Source organism: Prinia subflava, chromosome Z (assembly GCF_021018805.1).
Source record: "Prinia subflava isolate CZ2003 ecotype Zambia chromosome Z, Cam_Psub_1.2, whole genome shotgun sequence".
NCBI lineage: Eukaryota > Metazoa > Chordata > Aves > Passeriformes > Cisticolidae > Prinia > Prinia subflava.
Window position 1 is genome coordinate 55399719 of NC_086283.1, and position 14369 is coordinate 55414087.

Genomic DNA, 14369 nt, shown 5'->3' on the forward strand with positions numbered 1-14369 from the left:
CATTACCGGACATATTTCAACAAGCAAAAATTTCCCATCAATTCTATCACCAGAATACACCTGCCCTAATGAAAAGGTTTCATTTAACCAAAGAACAGGCCAAAGCCATAGTTGGGTGTCCTGGGGTGACAGGACATTTTCATGCTTTGTATCCCAAATCGTGTTTTTTTTTGTTTGTTTTGTTTTGTTTCTTTTTTTTTCCCCTGTTCCCGTGTGCCCAGTTTGTTTTGTCTGTGGCTGAGCCCCTCCCCCGGCTGCTTGCTTCTGGCTTGCTGCTAGCTTTAGGCTGCTTTTGCTGGCTTTGCTCTTTGCTTTCTGCTTTTTGCTTGCTTTTTTGCCATCTTTTTCTGCTTTTGTGTTTCCCCTTCTTTCCTTCCTCCCTTCCCTTGAAGACATCGGACCTGCTTCGGGCCCTGATTCGGGAACATCAAGGGAACACCCCCCGGAGTCTGCACGTGAAAGAAGCTTTGGCACCCTCCCCAGCAGAGACTGCTCACCCTCTCTTGGACTGGTGAAAACATTTCTTGTCATCTCGGACTGTTTTCCTTGTGTTGGGGAGTGTTTTTTTTTCATTGTTTCTCAATAAACAAGTTTTTTCCACTTTCTCCTCTGAGGAAATTCCTCCCAAACCCGGTGGTGGGGGAGGGAGTTGTGGAATTTTGTCCTAAACTAGGACATTGGGACATGCCCACAATGTCAATCATACCGACTGCCCTTTTTAGACAAAGGAGTGAACCCGAGAGGACTTAACAGTAATGAATTGTGGCAGACTGATGTTACACGTTACATCCTTTGGAAGACTTAAGTATGTACATGTGTCAGTAGACACTTTTTCAGGAGCAGTTTTCGCCTCAGCACACTCAGGCGAGAGTGCGAGATTCGTTAAGAGACACTTTATGATGGCTTTTGCAACACTAGGGGTCCCACAGAAAATAAAAACAGATAATGGACCCGCTTATATATCTAAACAATTAGAGACATTATTTCAAGAATGGGGAATCACACATACAACAGGAGTCCCACATTCGCCCACAGGACAATCAATTGTAGAAAGAATGCACCAAAATATAAAGAGAGTCCTCCATCAGCAACAAGAAGGGGTGAAAACACTTTCCGCAGTAGAAAGACTCTGCAAAGCCCTTTATGTAATTAATTTTCTAAATTGCTCAGAAACAGAACCAAATCCCCCAGTCATGAGACATTTTGCCAACACAACTCAAACTATATTAGAAGAAAAACCACCGGTGTTGGTGAAAGACCCACAAACACAGCAGATCACAGGTCCGAATCAGTTAGTGACCTGGGGACGAGGATACGCGTGCGTATCCATGCCTTCAGGACCAAAATGGGTCCCAGCGAAATGCATTAAACCATATATAGAACCCCTTGATACTAATGTTGTTTCTCCTGAGTCCAACACAGGACAAGAAAAAGACCAAAGCACTATCGTCTGGAAGAAAAGAAAGAAAAAGGGAATGCAACAAAGGACAACAGGGCGTCGACCAGTGACCCGTTCGATGCTCAAAACATGTCAAACCCGCTGAAATTTCCCCTTTTTTTCCTTTCCTTATTTCTCCTTATACTTTCCCTATGCCCCAGTCCCAAATACCCTATCTGTTAAAAGCTATCTGATTTTACTAAAATTGTCTCCTTTGGTTTTCAATGCAGAAGCTCCTTTTGACCCGCAAACATGAGACTGCTGCACTCACCGTAACAATTTGCGTGTCAACAGTATATGGCAAAGTCTGAGTGGCAATCCACCCAAATTCCGATGTTGCCATACCGAAGATGCTACACTTTGCCCTGCAGCAACATGATCACAGCCATCGACACAAGTCCCCAAGCCAGCTCGTGAGATTCTTGAGAGCTGAAAAACATATTCGCACAGGAATCACATATGTGATGGACATTGAGATCAAACAGAATGAACAGTGCTATGAACTATGTAACTTTGTAGTGCTTTCAATACCGTGGAAAAATTTTCTGCAACTACAACAAGATAAATGTAAAGACATGAGCTTATTACTGAGAGATACTACACCTAAGTCACTGCACAGAAGTAGCACCTCCATTTCATCTACCCCTGTACATCAGCAGCAGTCCGCTGAAAAGCAGCAACAAAGGCCCCAGCCACACATGGCTTCCTTTCTTCTTACTTATTTGCTATCATTATTGTAGGAGTTTTCTTGCCTTTCATTTTTATATTGTTTATTTATATTACCGCAAATGAGTTATCAATGCAGTATTTTCAGTTTTTCAAATGGGGGGAGATGAGAGAGAAAGCCAGAATGATAGGGCTGACCATACCCTTCCTTTAGAAGACACTGAAATCTAAGTCAATTTATTTAAAGTTATTCCCTTAAACCCCATGTCCCTCAACCTACCTCCCCACTTACACAATCCCAAGTTATCGTTGTACCTGAGTTGAAGTTAGGCAAAAATTCTAACCTGTGTTTTATGATTATTTAGCAGCAAACCCAAAAGGAACTATATCAGATGGAGGGCAACAGCAGCACGAGAAGAATGCCAATGTTCTTCATATTCTATCTAGTCGTAGGAGCCAAAGCTTGGCAAGTTGGACAACCTCCGGAGAATGTCTGGGTGACATTGGCAAAAACATTACAGCAAGACAATCTGTGCTTGTCAATGGGCTTGGTAACCAGCCCTTTGTCTTCGGTGCCTGGTGGGAATGCCATTTAACATCCGAGAATTAAGACCACCGCATCCCCTTGCTGGTAGGTGGCCTGCCCTGCCCACAGCGCCTAAATGGCCAGCCAGGGAAGCCTGGGAGAAATGGGTCACTCAATTGCCAAAAGTTGCACCAGATGGATTCAATCCTGAGAGACCAGACAGAAGTCTGGAGCCCCAAGAGCTAGACCTTTTAGGATCAGCTTGAGCAAGTTATTGTTTTCATTTCTATTTCCACAATACGGGCGCTAGCTACAAAGTCAACGCCATCCCCCTGAACAAAAGGTATAGTTCGGCCGGCTGGTGCAACCACACAGCCAAATTCCCATTCGACACTTCCGGATTTTTACATCCCAGAGCGCTTCCAAAAGGCGTCTTCCTCATTTGTGGAGATAAAGCGTGGGCAGGTCTCCCTTCCAGAATTCAAGGGGGCCCATGTACTTTTGGCCAGCTTACTACCCTCACCCCAAACACCACTCTTCTGCAAGAGTGGAAAAGAAATAGCTCATTGGCTCACCAAAAAAGATCTTACCATCCTTTCGAAGAAAATTGTGATGCTACCTTTTATTCCTGGCCCAAAACAAAAAGAATTGCAGTTTCAATCTTCCTGCCGTGGGTAGCAGCGGCGAAAAGTTTAGGGGAGATTGAACATCTGGGGTGTTGGCTTAGTAAGCAGGCCAACAAGACTTCGCAGGCATTGAACGAACTGCTGGAAGATGAAGAGACCACCAGACACGCCACGTTGCAAAACAGAGCCGCCATTGATTACTTGCTTTTACTGCATGGACATGGCTTTGAGGAATTCGATGGGTTGTGTTGTTTTAACTTGTCAAGTCACAGTGAGTCTATACTAAAGAAAATCAAGCTGCTGAAAGAAGAGGTAAAAGAACTAAAGACTGAAAAGGACCCAGAATGGTTCCAAAATTTATTCAGACATTTTGGATTTAAAGGATGGGTTGCTGCACTTTTGAATCAGTTGCTTTGGATTGTCGCTGTTATAATGATTGTATTGCTGATGTTCACTTGTTTAGTTAAGGGCTTTAAGAAAGCAGTGGCAGAAATCTTTTTAATAAATAAAAAGGGGGAGTTGTGGGAGTTGAGGAAAGCCTTCCAGACAGTGACACTCTCCCTTGGAGGGAGAGTGTACTGTGAAGAAACAATTACCCATTGAGGAAGTTCCCCTAGAAGTTAGCTATCTTTTTATTGGCCCAAAGTTAGTTGTGCTTACCCCATTGGTTCAAAGTTTGCTAGCCTTCCCCCATTGGGTCAAAGTTGCTATTGGTTCAAAACTTACTTCACCCTGTCTTCCCGCACTATGATTGGTGCATTTTCGATCCTTTCCCTGATTGGAGGGCTTTTCAATCCTCGCTGCAATTGGCCCTTGTAGAAAACCCCGCCCCTTTCAAACCACATAAAAGTAGCATGCTTGAGACCCATGGGGTCTTCGGTCTTCTGATGTCGACGGTTCCAGCCCCCGAATAAAGAAGCTCCGGAGATCTTCCTTGACTCTCGCCTCTCCTTCCTGCGCCGCTTGGGGAAGAAGCCTGCGGGCAGAGCTGCCCATCTAGCTCTCGCCTCCTCCAAGGGCACAAGGCCACAGGGCTCTGCCTTGTGAGCTGCCCAGAGCGGTTGCTTTGGCAACCGCCTCACAAAAGAGCTGAACACTGCTTAGGTGAGCCTGTGCCCCTGAGGCAAAGGGCGTCCTTTTAAGGACGACTCGCAGCAGGAGGGTGCGGCCCGCCGAAGACCCGTGAGGACAGACCGTGGGGTGGTCAGTAAGCCTCACCCGCCGCTGCCGAGCCGCGACAATTCCCTACGTTTTTTGAAAAGCCAATGTTTTGTTGTCCTCTTTACAAGTTACTTGTGAAAAGTCAGTACAAGTGGGGCTCGGATTTGAATGCACTCTGAGGATGGCTGTCTGACAGTCTCCCACATATAATGTGGTAAGTAGCACTTATCACAAGACCCTTCTCCTTTCTGGATAGTTACCACCAAGAGGACCCAAATCAACAGGAGTCCAGCATAGAACACTCTCCCACCCATGTCTCCCTTCTACTTTCCTTCCAGAGGATCCACAATTCCTTGTGGCAAGAGTTGCCCCCTTCCCTGCCCCCCTCCCCCCACCTCCCCCCATTGTCTTACCGGCTATTCTTTCTCCCTTTGTTACAGTAACTCCCTTTCCCTCTTTGTATTGACTTGTTTTTGTTTCTCCTTTTGGGGCCAAATTACTTAGGTGTATGGGAGGATGCTCTGTTTTCCAAGCTTCAAGATCTGAAATGAAAAATACCAGAAGTTAGATCGAATTCTAATACTTAACTTTGACAACTGTTAACAAATAACTTTTCTGGAGCTTTTTAGATTCAACATACGGCAAACATAAGTTTCAACTTTCTAAAAAAAACTTTACCTGTTTCATAAAAATCCTATTCTTCTCGTCCTTCAAGTGGCTTTTTCTTCAGAGTTAGTTTAGTATCCATTGCTTTTACTACAGTCCATTTGGTGGCAGTGGAAACTGGTCCTTTTACCCTAGAGGCATGTGTCCATTCTTTTTCCTGCGTGCGCACTGCAGTCTCCAAAGTCAGGACCTGAAGGGACCTTTCCACGTCAGGGTTATGGTTGCTCTCTTCAAGTTTTGATTAGAACCCAGTCACCAGGTCAGTATTTGTGGATTTTAAAATCAATAGGTGTGGTCTCGGGGAAATATCCCTTTTCTCTTAACTCTTCTAGGGTCTTAGTGATGGTGTGCACATACTTCCATACACTTTGCTCTCCTTCTTATGTTCCAAAATTGCCTACAGTTGTCAAAAAGGACAAACCAAACATCATCTCATGTGGGGAAACCTCCAAATCTGCTCTGGGCTTTGTTCTGATTCTCATTAAACCTAGGGGCAGACATTTTCACCGATTCATTTTTTTCTGTTGATTTCATGAGTGTTACTTTTAATGTTTGGTTCATCCTTTCAACTCTCCCTGAGCTCTGTGGTCTTCAGGGGATATGGAACTTCGAGGGAATACTTAAGGCTTCAGTTATCTGTTGTAGAACTTTTGCAGTAAAGTGTGGGCCTCTATCTGAATCAATGGTATTTATCACTCCATACCTTGGTATTACCTCCTCTAGTAAGATCTTACTGACCACCTCGGCTGTTGCTTTTGTTGTTGGAAATGCCTCTACCCAATGGGTTAAATGAGCAGTGAGGACCAGTAAATATTTGAACCTTTGTATTTGGGGCATCTCAGTATAATCTATATGAATGTTCTGAAATGGTCTTCTTGTTAGTTCTCTCCTTCCTTGAGGCATTTTCCACATTACTTTTCTATTTACATGCTGAAAAATCATACAGTCCCAAGTTACAATTTTTGCAACTTCAAAGGCCCCAACACACACGTAAGTCCTCATAAAGATCATGGAGTGCTTGAGTTCCCCAATGAGTTGAAGTATGGAGATTTTCTAATATTTTCCTAATTAGTACTTTGTTTAGTACTCCTGTCAAGCATATTCCATTCTCCATTTTAATTTTGCACCACCCCGTATTTCTGTAGCTCCTCTTGTTCTTTCTGACTAAATATTGGAACTTCTCTATCATCTTTGTCTCCCAGGTCAGCTAAATAGAAAAATTTTCCACAATCTTCTAAGGCAGCTGTCTTTGCTGTTTGATCTGCCAAGTTATTGCCTTAACTTACGATCTTAAAACACATAACTCTCAGAACCATTACCCACTTGCAACATTCAACTTTTAACCTTTAGAAACACTCATTTACTTATACAATTGGAAACATTTAACTGGGTAAAATGGGGTAGGGTAAGGTTTCTGGACCGCCTGGCCAGGACAATCCTAGAAATCCTGAGCAGTCTGGCCAAGACTACTTGGGCGGGGGAAATGGGGCACCTGCAGGGAGCTGAGCTGGCAGACCTTTTGCCTGCTGCTTCCTTTAGAATGCCCTTTTGGCAGGAAGAGGGATTTGGGCTGGGGTGAGGAAAAATTGGGGAAGGTCGCCCGCAACTCGGTGATTTCTCCATTCCTCTTTCTTTTAAAATGGCAGATTTAATCTGCAAAACCAAATTGGTAAATTTGAAAGATGCTGTGCCCTCTGCTCTTACCAATTCTAAAATCTTTTCTTCTACAGTGCACCAAAAGTGGGTGCTGTGGATCGATGCAGAGGACACCTGGGGGAAATAGAGGAATAACCAGCGTACGAACCTTTTCAAACTGCCCTTACTAAACTTAACCTGGGAAACATGTAAAACCTCAACTAAACCATAATAAACCCCCTTCTGTTCTGCAGAGAGCCTTGCACCCACCTTGGCTCCGATGTTAATTATAGAACACCTCAGAAACTGGGAACAAATAAAGCAGTATAACTTAAAACAAGGCCAGATGCACACTTAAAACTGGGAGGAGCACCGTGTAGCTTCTGAATGACCCCTGGAGTGCCACGAGAAAACTGAGGCTGGTTGGTAGCAAGGTCAACCCTCAAAAGTTGCTTGCCATGCAAAAATGTCGGGGGCTACCAACTGCACAAATCCAATCACGGAAGTTAAAACACGTAAAAACCACTCAAAAAACTAAAATACACTGGAAAAATCTGAACCAGAGAGCAGGCCAACACCCACAACCCTGCGGCTGCGCAGCCTTGGCGGCTCGAGTTAAAAATCTTCCAGAGTGCACTGCTCACCCACTCTGGGGGATGAGATATGAAAATGTGGAAGCAGAAATTCCTGTCCCCAAAGTGAGCAGGAATGACTTACCAAGGTTCTGGTGTTTAAAGGAAAATCCCAGCTCCAGGAACCTCCACCTGACGAGGACTTCCTTGGGCACTGAAAAAGCTGCCCTCCTTGCCCGTTGGGAGCGCACTCTCTGTGAGAGGAGCTGCTACGACCAACGGTAGCTTAGCGTCCAAGGATGATCTGCAAGGCTGGAGCTCGAAGCGCTGGTCTGCCACTCCTCTCCATCAGGTCTGCTGAAGACTCGCAGGGCCGCACGTTGGGAACCAAAGCTGTCACAGTGCCTCTCAGGACAAAGTCCCAAGCCTGCCCAGGATAGCTCAGACATCGCAGCAAGCTGTAGGTACGGCTGGTGAGACACGCAGGTCGAGCCGATCCTGTGGGTCTTGGCTCCTACAAGCTGTTGCTGAAGGCAGGAATGACAGGTGCAGAAAATGGCGGAGGAATGAAAGGAGAAGTCAGGAGAGTAAATCCATGAAGTTTATTGGAGGACCAAGAGGAGCCTCCTCATCATCCAAGGACTGCTCTGACTGAGCCAAATCTGGCTTTGCAACAGGCCCTTTTATAAGGGGGTGGTACAGTGGGTGGTGAGAAGGGAACAACCAATTGGGTTCAGCCTGGGAGTCCTTAGACAGGTAACTGACACATGCAGGAACCAATCACAGGAGGGAGGAAGGAACCTCCTCTAGCCTATCACTCGATGCCCTTCAGAGAACTTTCTAGTCCTGAGGCAGGGCCCCGAGATGACAGACAGACTTCAGAGAAGGACGGGAAAAGGACTGACAAGTGACTGTCACTTAGGGGGCTTCTAGGAGCAAACCGTCAAGGGAGTGAAACAGTGGGTACATAGAACAAACCATCTGAACAATAAACATACGTAAAAGGCAACTAAACGAAACATGCACCACTACATATTTACTAGGGATTTAATCAGCGTGGTCTAGTGAAAGCTGTCCCTGTCCACAGCAGGGTGTTTAGAAAGATATGATCTTTAAGGTCCTTTCCAACTCAAACCATCCTGTGATTTTATGATACTGTATCATACAGGAAATGCCAGGCTTTGCAATACTGAATACAAGGCATTCCAAAACACTTTACAACTAACAAAACTGGAACGCTTCCCATACACACACACACACCCCATGGAAAGGTTTTTCTTGGGGGTGACGGGGCAGATGGTCATGGAGACCAGCAATGTGCCATTGCATGGATCTAGAACAGCAGTAGAGCCAGCCAGCTTGTTGCCTGTGCTCAGCAGTGATGGCTCCCAAGAGGTGCTCTGTGTGTGACCCTGCTGTACGCGAAGTTGCATGGTGCCAGGGCTGTGATGGGGGATGCACTACAATGCAAAACATTGAACAATACTGCAGTACCACACCAAACCAATGACAGTACAGTATAAGCCATGTAATAAATGAAATGCATAAAATACAGTGAAAGAAACCATACAACAAATGTTATATGACATAGTATTACTGTACACCGTGCAAAACGATCTACAATGCAACACTATATGTAAAATACAAAATAAAAAGCACAATGGAAAATGTAACATCTGAAAATGCAGTATGTTCAATACAACAGGCAAAACAGAATGCAATGTGAAAAAAATCCCAATATAACACAACACATTACAATGCATCCGTAAGTCACATCCAGTGGAGTCAACACTGTACAGTGTGATGTAAACTATACCATACAACACATCCTACATATAGCACAATACAAAAGAGAAGACAAATTGACACAGCATATGTTGTGATCTCCTTTCCCAAATGGTTTGCCCCTTTTCTCCCACACATTAATGGTTTGTTTCAAATGTCAATTACCTTAGCGATCATGTTTCTCTCCTCCCATCCTGTGTCCATCCTCCCAAGCCCTTGCCCTCTTCTCTAGAACCTTCTACGGCACTTGGTATCCCATTGGTCCTTATGAATGATGTCCATCCCTCATGTGTTCCATTAGCTACAGCAATGTTCACTCATTTCTGAACCCCTCCCCGATGCCTTCCTGATTGGTTGTTGTATTGTACCAACCCTTCATCCAACCTCCACTTAAAAGCTGGCACACCCTTTGTTCTGTGCTCAGTCTGGTCCTGACCCTCTGGAGTAAATAGTGTTTCAGAACTTAAGGACAGAGAGCCTCCCTTGTCTTCTTTACTAGGTCCTCCTAGTTCCTGCTACATCCCCCCTGCCCTGTGGCATCTCCTGTGTGTTAACCGCAGAGCTAGCCTGGGCTGTGAAATGAGCGGGACAGCTACAAGCATACATTACAGTACCAAAGAAACTGTTGCACAAAATACAATACCAAACACTGAAAAATACAATCAGTTCCACAGAATATGTGCCTGGGGTTGATGAAAAGTTAAAGGCCATTTTGAAGGGCCTCTTTTTAAGGTACTCTCTGGCATGGACTATCAACTACCTCACTAGGATGGTCTGTTCCAGTGTTTGACCTTACCCTCTCTTGGTAAGGAAGTGCTCCCAAATGTCACAGCTCAGTTCTTCACCTAATGTGATCATTTCACAGCTGGGCAACTTATCCAGAAAGATGCTGTAAGGAATAGTATCAAAGGAATTAAAAAGATCTAGAAATACCATGTCCACCACTCTCCCTCCACCCACAATGCAGATGGCCTTATCCCAGATTAGTGAGACAGGGCTTTTCCTTTCTGAACTCATGCTGACTGTGCCTGATGATTGCATTTCCTGTCTGTCAGAAGCATACAGAACAATCTTTATAATTTTTTTAGGCACTGAGGTTAAACCAACAGATCTGTATTTTCCTGAGTCTTCCCAGTAACACAGTGTGGAAATGGTTCAGAATTGTGGCAGGAGTGGTTCAGACTTTGACATCCAAAACACTTCCTTTGCATTTTAGAATCTATTATTTTCCTTACATTTCCTTATATCTTTTCATCTCTTGTGTAGGATATATTATTATATTTTTTTTATTTTCTGATTGCTAAAAATATTTATATAGAAATAGTGAAGACATTGCATGCAAATCATAGAATGTCTTCACTATTTCTATATAAATATTTTTGTTTTTTAAAATACATTAAATATGTCCCACACAGCATATATGCTAATGGATTGTATTTTGTATTTGACTGTGTGTTGTATGGTATTTATTGTCTTAGCTTCTTAGTCTTGTGTGTGTCGTATTTTAATTGATTGAGTGATATTTTGTATTGTATTTGGAATTCTCAGTATTTGTATTGTATGGCATAATACTGTTTGCATATATTGCACATATTGCATTGCTCATCATGGTATGGGGTTGTATTATATTGCACATATCGTACATTCCACAGCATTTTGTGTCATTATAAGTTATGGTATGACATATGAAATTGTACTGTATGTACAACAGCATTGCCTGTTATTTTTTGGACTGCAAGATGATTTGTTTTGTGTGCAGTGACTTGTGGGGTATGGTACAGGTATTCAACTGAATCTCTCTGGAACTGACCAAACCACTGGGTTACTTTTCCTCCCATACACAAGCACCCCAGAACTGCAATGGTAAAATAAGACATAGGCTAAAACATACCATCTGTTATACTCCCCACAATTAACACTCAGCAAAGAAAAACAAGGCAGCATGTAGCTGTTTCAAATATTCACAGGCTGCTTTTATGTCCCACTGTCACATAACTTTCTCATCCTTTGTAGTGACTTCTGAATGACATTAGTCCCATAGTTAATAGATTGAACTGATACCATGATTCCCCACATCCTCACACCTCTTTCACCCTACCCGATAAATTTTGTGCTCTGCTCACTTTATTCTGACTAGTATTTCATTTGTATTTATACCATCTGGTTTAGACTGCCTGCTGGAGACACTGACACAAATGAGAACAGAGTTCCCTTTCATGCCAATGCTCTTTAAATAAAACTTCTCAGAACTTGGATTGTATAACAAAGGCTAATGGGGAGACCATATTCAGGAGTGTCTTAAAACAATTTTTTAAAGCCTGCTCCATTTCTTTGCACACAAATAATAACGAAGTCCTATGAAAACAAGATTTCTGCCACATAAATCTTGCTGTGGAATTACGGACACCAAAGAATGAAATGAAAATGACAGAACTTGATTTAAGATGGCTGTGACTTTCTCAGACCATACAGATTTCACATGTGGTTTACAGCATAAACATAGCTAGTATGTAGTTTGTTGAGAAGCTGGTGTTTGGTTTTTGTAGTGTGAGTGTGTGTTCAACTCCATTATTATTCATTATGTTTTTGAACTGCTGTGCTCCAGAATAGCTTTCTGTTTCTGGGACTTACTAATTTTAAATAATATATGTGTAATGTTCTGCCTATACCTTTTTCTTGTTGAAAGCTGGATTTTAAAGGCGTGCAGTCAAAGCAATTTTTCCAGCTTCTTTTAAACTGTGTCTTGGGACTTGGAAGACCGACTCCTTCCTCCAATTTTGCTAAACTTCAGTTGCTAAAAAAAAATTCCAAACGATGTCTTGTTTGCAATTTTGTGGCTGCCTCTTACCTCCACTTATGAACACACTATGTAAGGCATTCCTCTGTATCGTTGTTGAAGTAGTGTCTGAAAACACCATGTGCTGATAAAGTGCAAGAAGTGCTTTTTAAAGCATGTCAGGGCTGGTACATACCTGCCAAATTTCTAATCTGTGTTAAAATTCCCTTCATGTCATAATGAGAAAAGGAGATTTAGATTCACTAGTGGATAAAAAACCTGTATGTTGTAGTGATGTGGAAATTCAGCAACCTTGAGTGAAATTCCATGGTCTCAAATCTTCACAAACAAAAAGCTAACGCCTCTATAAATTCTAGGTGACTGAAATACATGTAGCTTACTTCCTCCTTATGTGAAATCTCTGTCAGCTGTGAAATGTGTTCACTCATGCAGTCTTGCTTACTTAGATTCATTACTCCTTTCTATTAGTAATTTAATTATATAGCTAAACTTGGTTTAGGACTTCAGTAAGTGCAGAACTTGGCTGAGAAGAAATGCATTTCTCAAAAATGTATTGTTGCTATCCTTTCACTCTGGTGTAGTTGAAACTGAAAAGGCCACCAATTTACACAACATGTAAGATTGTTAGAAATGGCTTATGTTCAAAGGCAAATAGAATTGTTAAAATCAAGCCCTCAGTAATTTGCAAGGAAAAATTTAAAAATTGAATACAAATGTGTGTAGGACACTCCTTAAAGGAGGGCACATGAACTGACTGTTTGAAATATGTGCAGTACATTTAGGCTCACGATTAGATTATACACATAAAAGCACATGTGAAGTTGCTAGGTTTACAAAGGAAATGTAATGTATGTCTGCTGAGAAGCAATCTTCTGCCATCAGGGAATGGCAGAAGAATGGCTAAGCTGCCTTAGGTGGGGATTTTTTTCAAATTAGTCAGCTGCTGATAGGTTACAGATGCTTCAGTAGTGTGTCCAGGGTTGTAAAAAAGAGAGGTCTCTTCTGTGTGGTTCCAAAACAGCTAACTCCAAGGAGGATCAGTGACAAAAGACAGTAACAGTGCTTGTGTGCCCACCTTTTAAGCAGGGGCGGGACAAGGGGAGGGTACAATACACCAACCAATTAGAGACAAACAGGGGAGGAGTTCAAGGAGGGACCTACAAGACAGAGGCCAATGGGAAAACACCAGGGGAGGGCACAGTTTGAACCACCCAATGGGACATTGAACAGCACAGAACTCTCCACAACTGGGGGAGGGAATAAACATAGATTGACAACCAAGTAGGTGGGGTAAACGGCGAGGGATTGGTTCAAGGAAGGATTGGCATGGGACATTCTGGAGAGAGGGGCAGGGTTTGGGGAGTGACTGATAGCCAGGAGAGCGAGGACATAACTCTGGGGAAACCATCCATTTGAGGGGACCAACCATTCAAAGAATTCATAAATAAAGGAAAACACACTAGCACAATGCTGACAAACGTACTACAAAGACTTGCAGAGACTCATCAAGAAGATGAGCTTCCCTTGGATTTTTTCTGTAAGAGAGATGTCTTACTTGCTGTCTCTCAGGGTTATTGATTCCCTGAGATTCTCCTTGGGGTTGCTGTTCCCCAAGGTACTAAGGGTTCCCCCAAGGTTGCTGTTCCCTGGGAGTTTCCTCGGGGTTGCTGTTCCCAGAGGTAAGAAGGTTTTCAGTCTTCTCTTTGCCCTAAGTGTTACACACCAGAGGTAGAGACGACAGGCTGAGTCCACCAGTGCACATTTCCAAGGTTGTTTATTCTTCATTATCTCAGTTCTTTCTCAGCTCTGCCAGGCCTCCCTGGCAGGGTATCTTATCTTAGTTCTTTCTCAGCTCTGCAGGGCGTCCCCAGCAGAGCAGGACACGCGGCAGACTGGGCGGATCAGAGAGCCCCGCGCCTTATGTACGGTACCCCTGACCCAACCACTGTCCAAGACGTATTTTTTATTTACAAAATTGTACCAATACCTACTACCTATGCTAACATGTCAGTTCTACTCTAAACCAATCCTTGAGATCCAACTCAGCAGGAAATGGGGGACAAGAACAAGAACAAGGAGCATAGGGGCCACTCCCCAATTCCTACATCTTGCCTCTTCAAACCCATATACTGAGAATCCTAGATTCTACATTTATATTCTATGATAAACTAAATACGACTTATTTTGAATTCTCCCAGCTTGTGATTCTTCATACAATGTGGGCATTCACTCCCATGGCCAGGGATCAGAGGCAGTGTCCTCCTGGGCTCTGTGTGAGGCTGGTTGACCCCCTTGTGCAGATCCCAGACCCCCTGTCCGGTCTCCAAACCCTCCAGGGTGGCCAGAGGGATGTTCTAGACTCCAACAGCTGTCCGTCCTGGTTTTGTAAAAAATCCCTTTCCAGCTTTCTTGTGGGCTCCTTAGGCACTAGAAAACGGCTATAAGATCCTCTTGGAGCCTTCTGTCTCCAGGCTGAACAACCTCTGGTCTTGCAGCC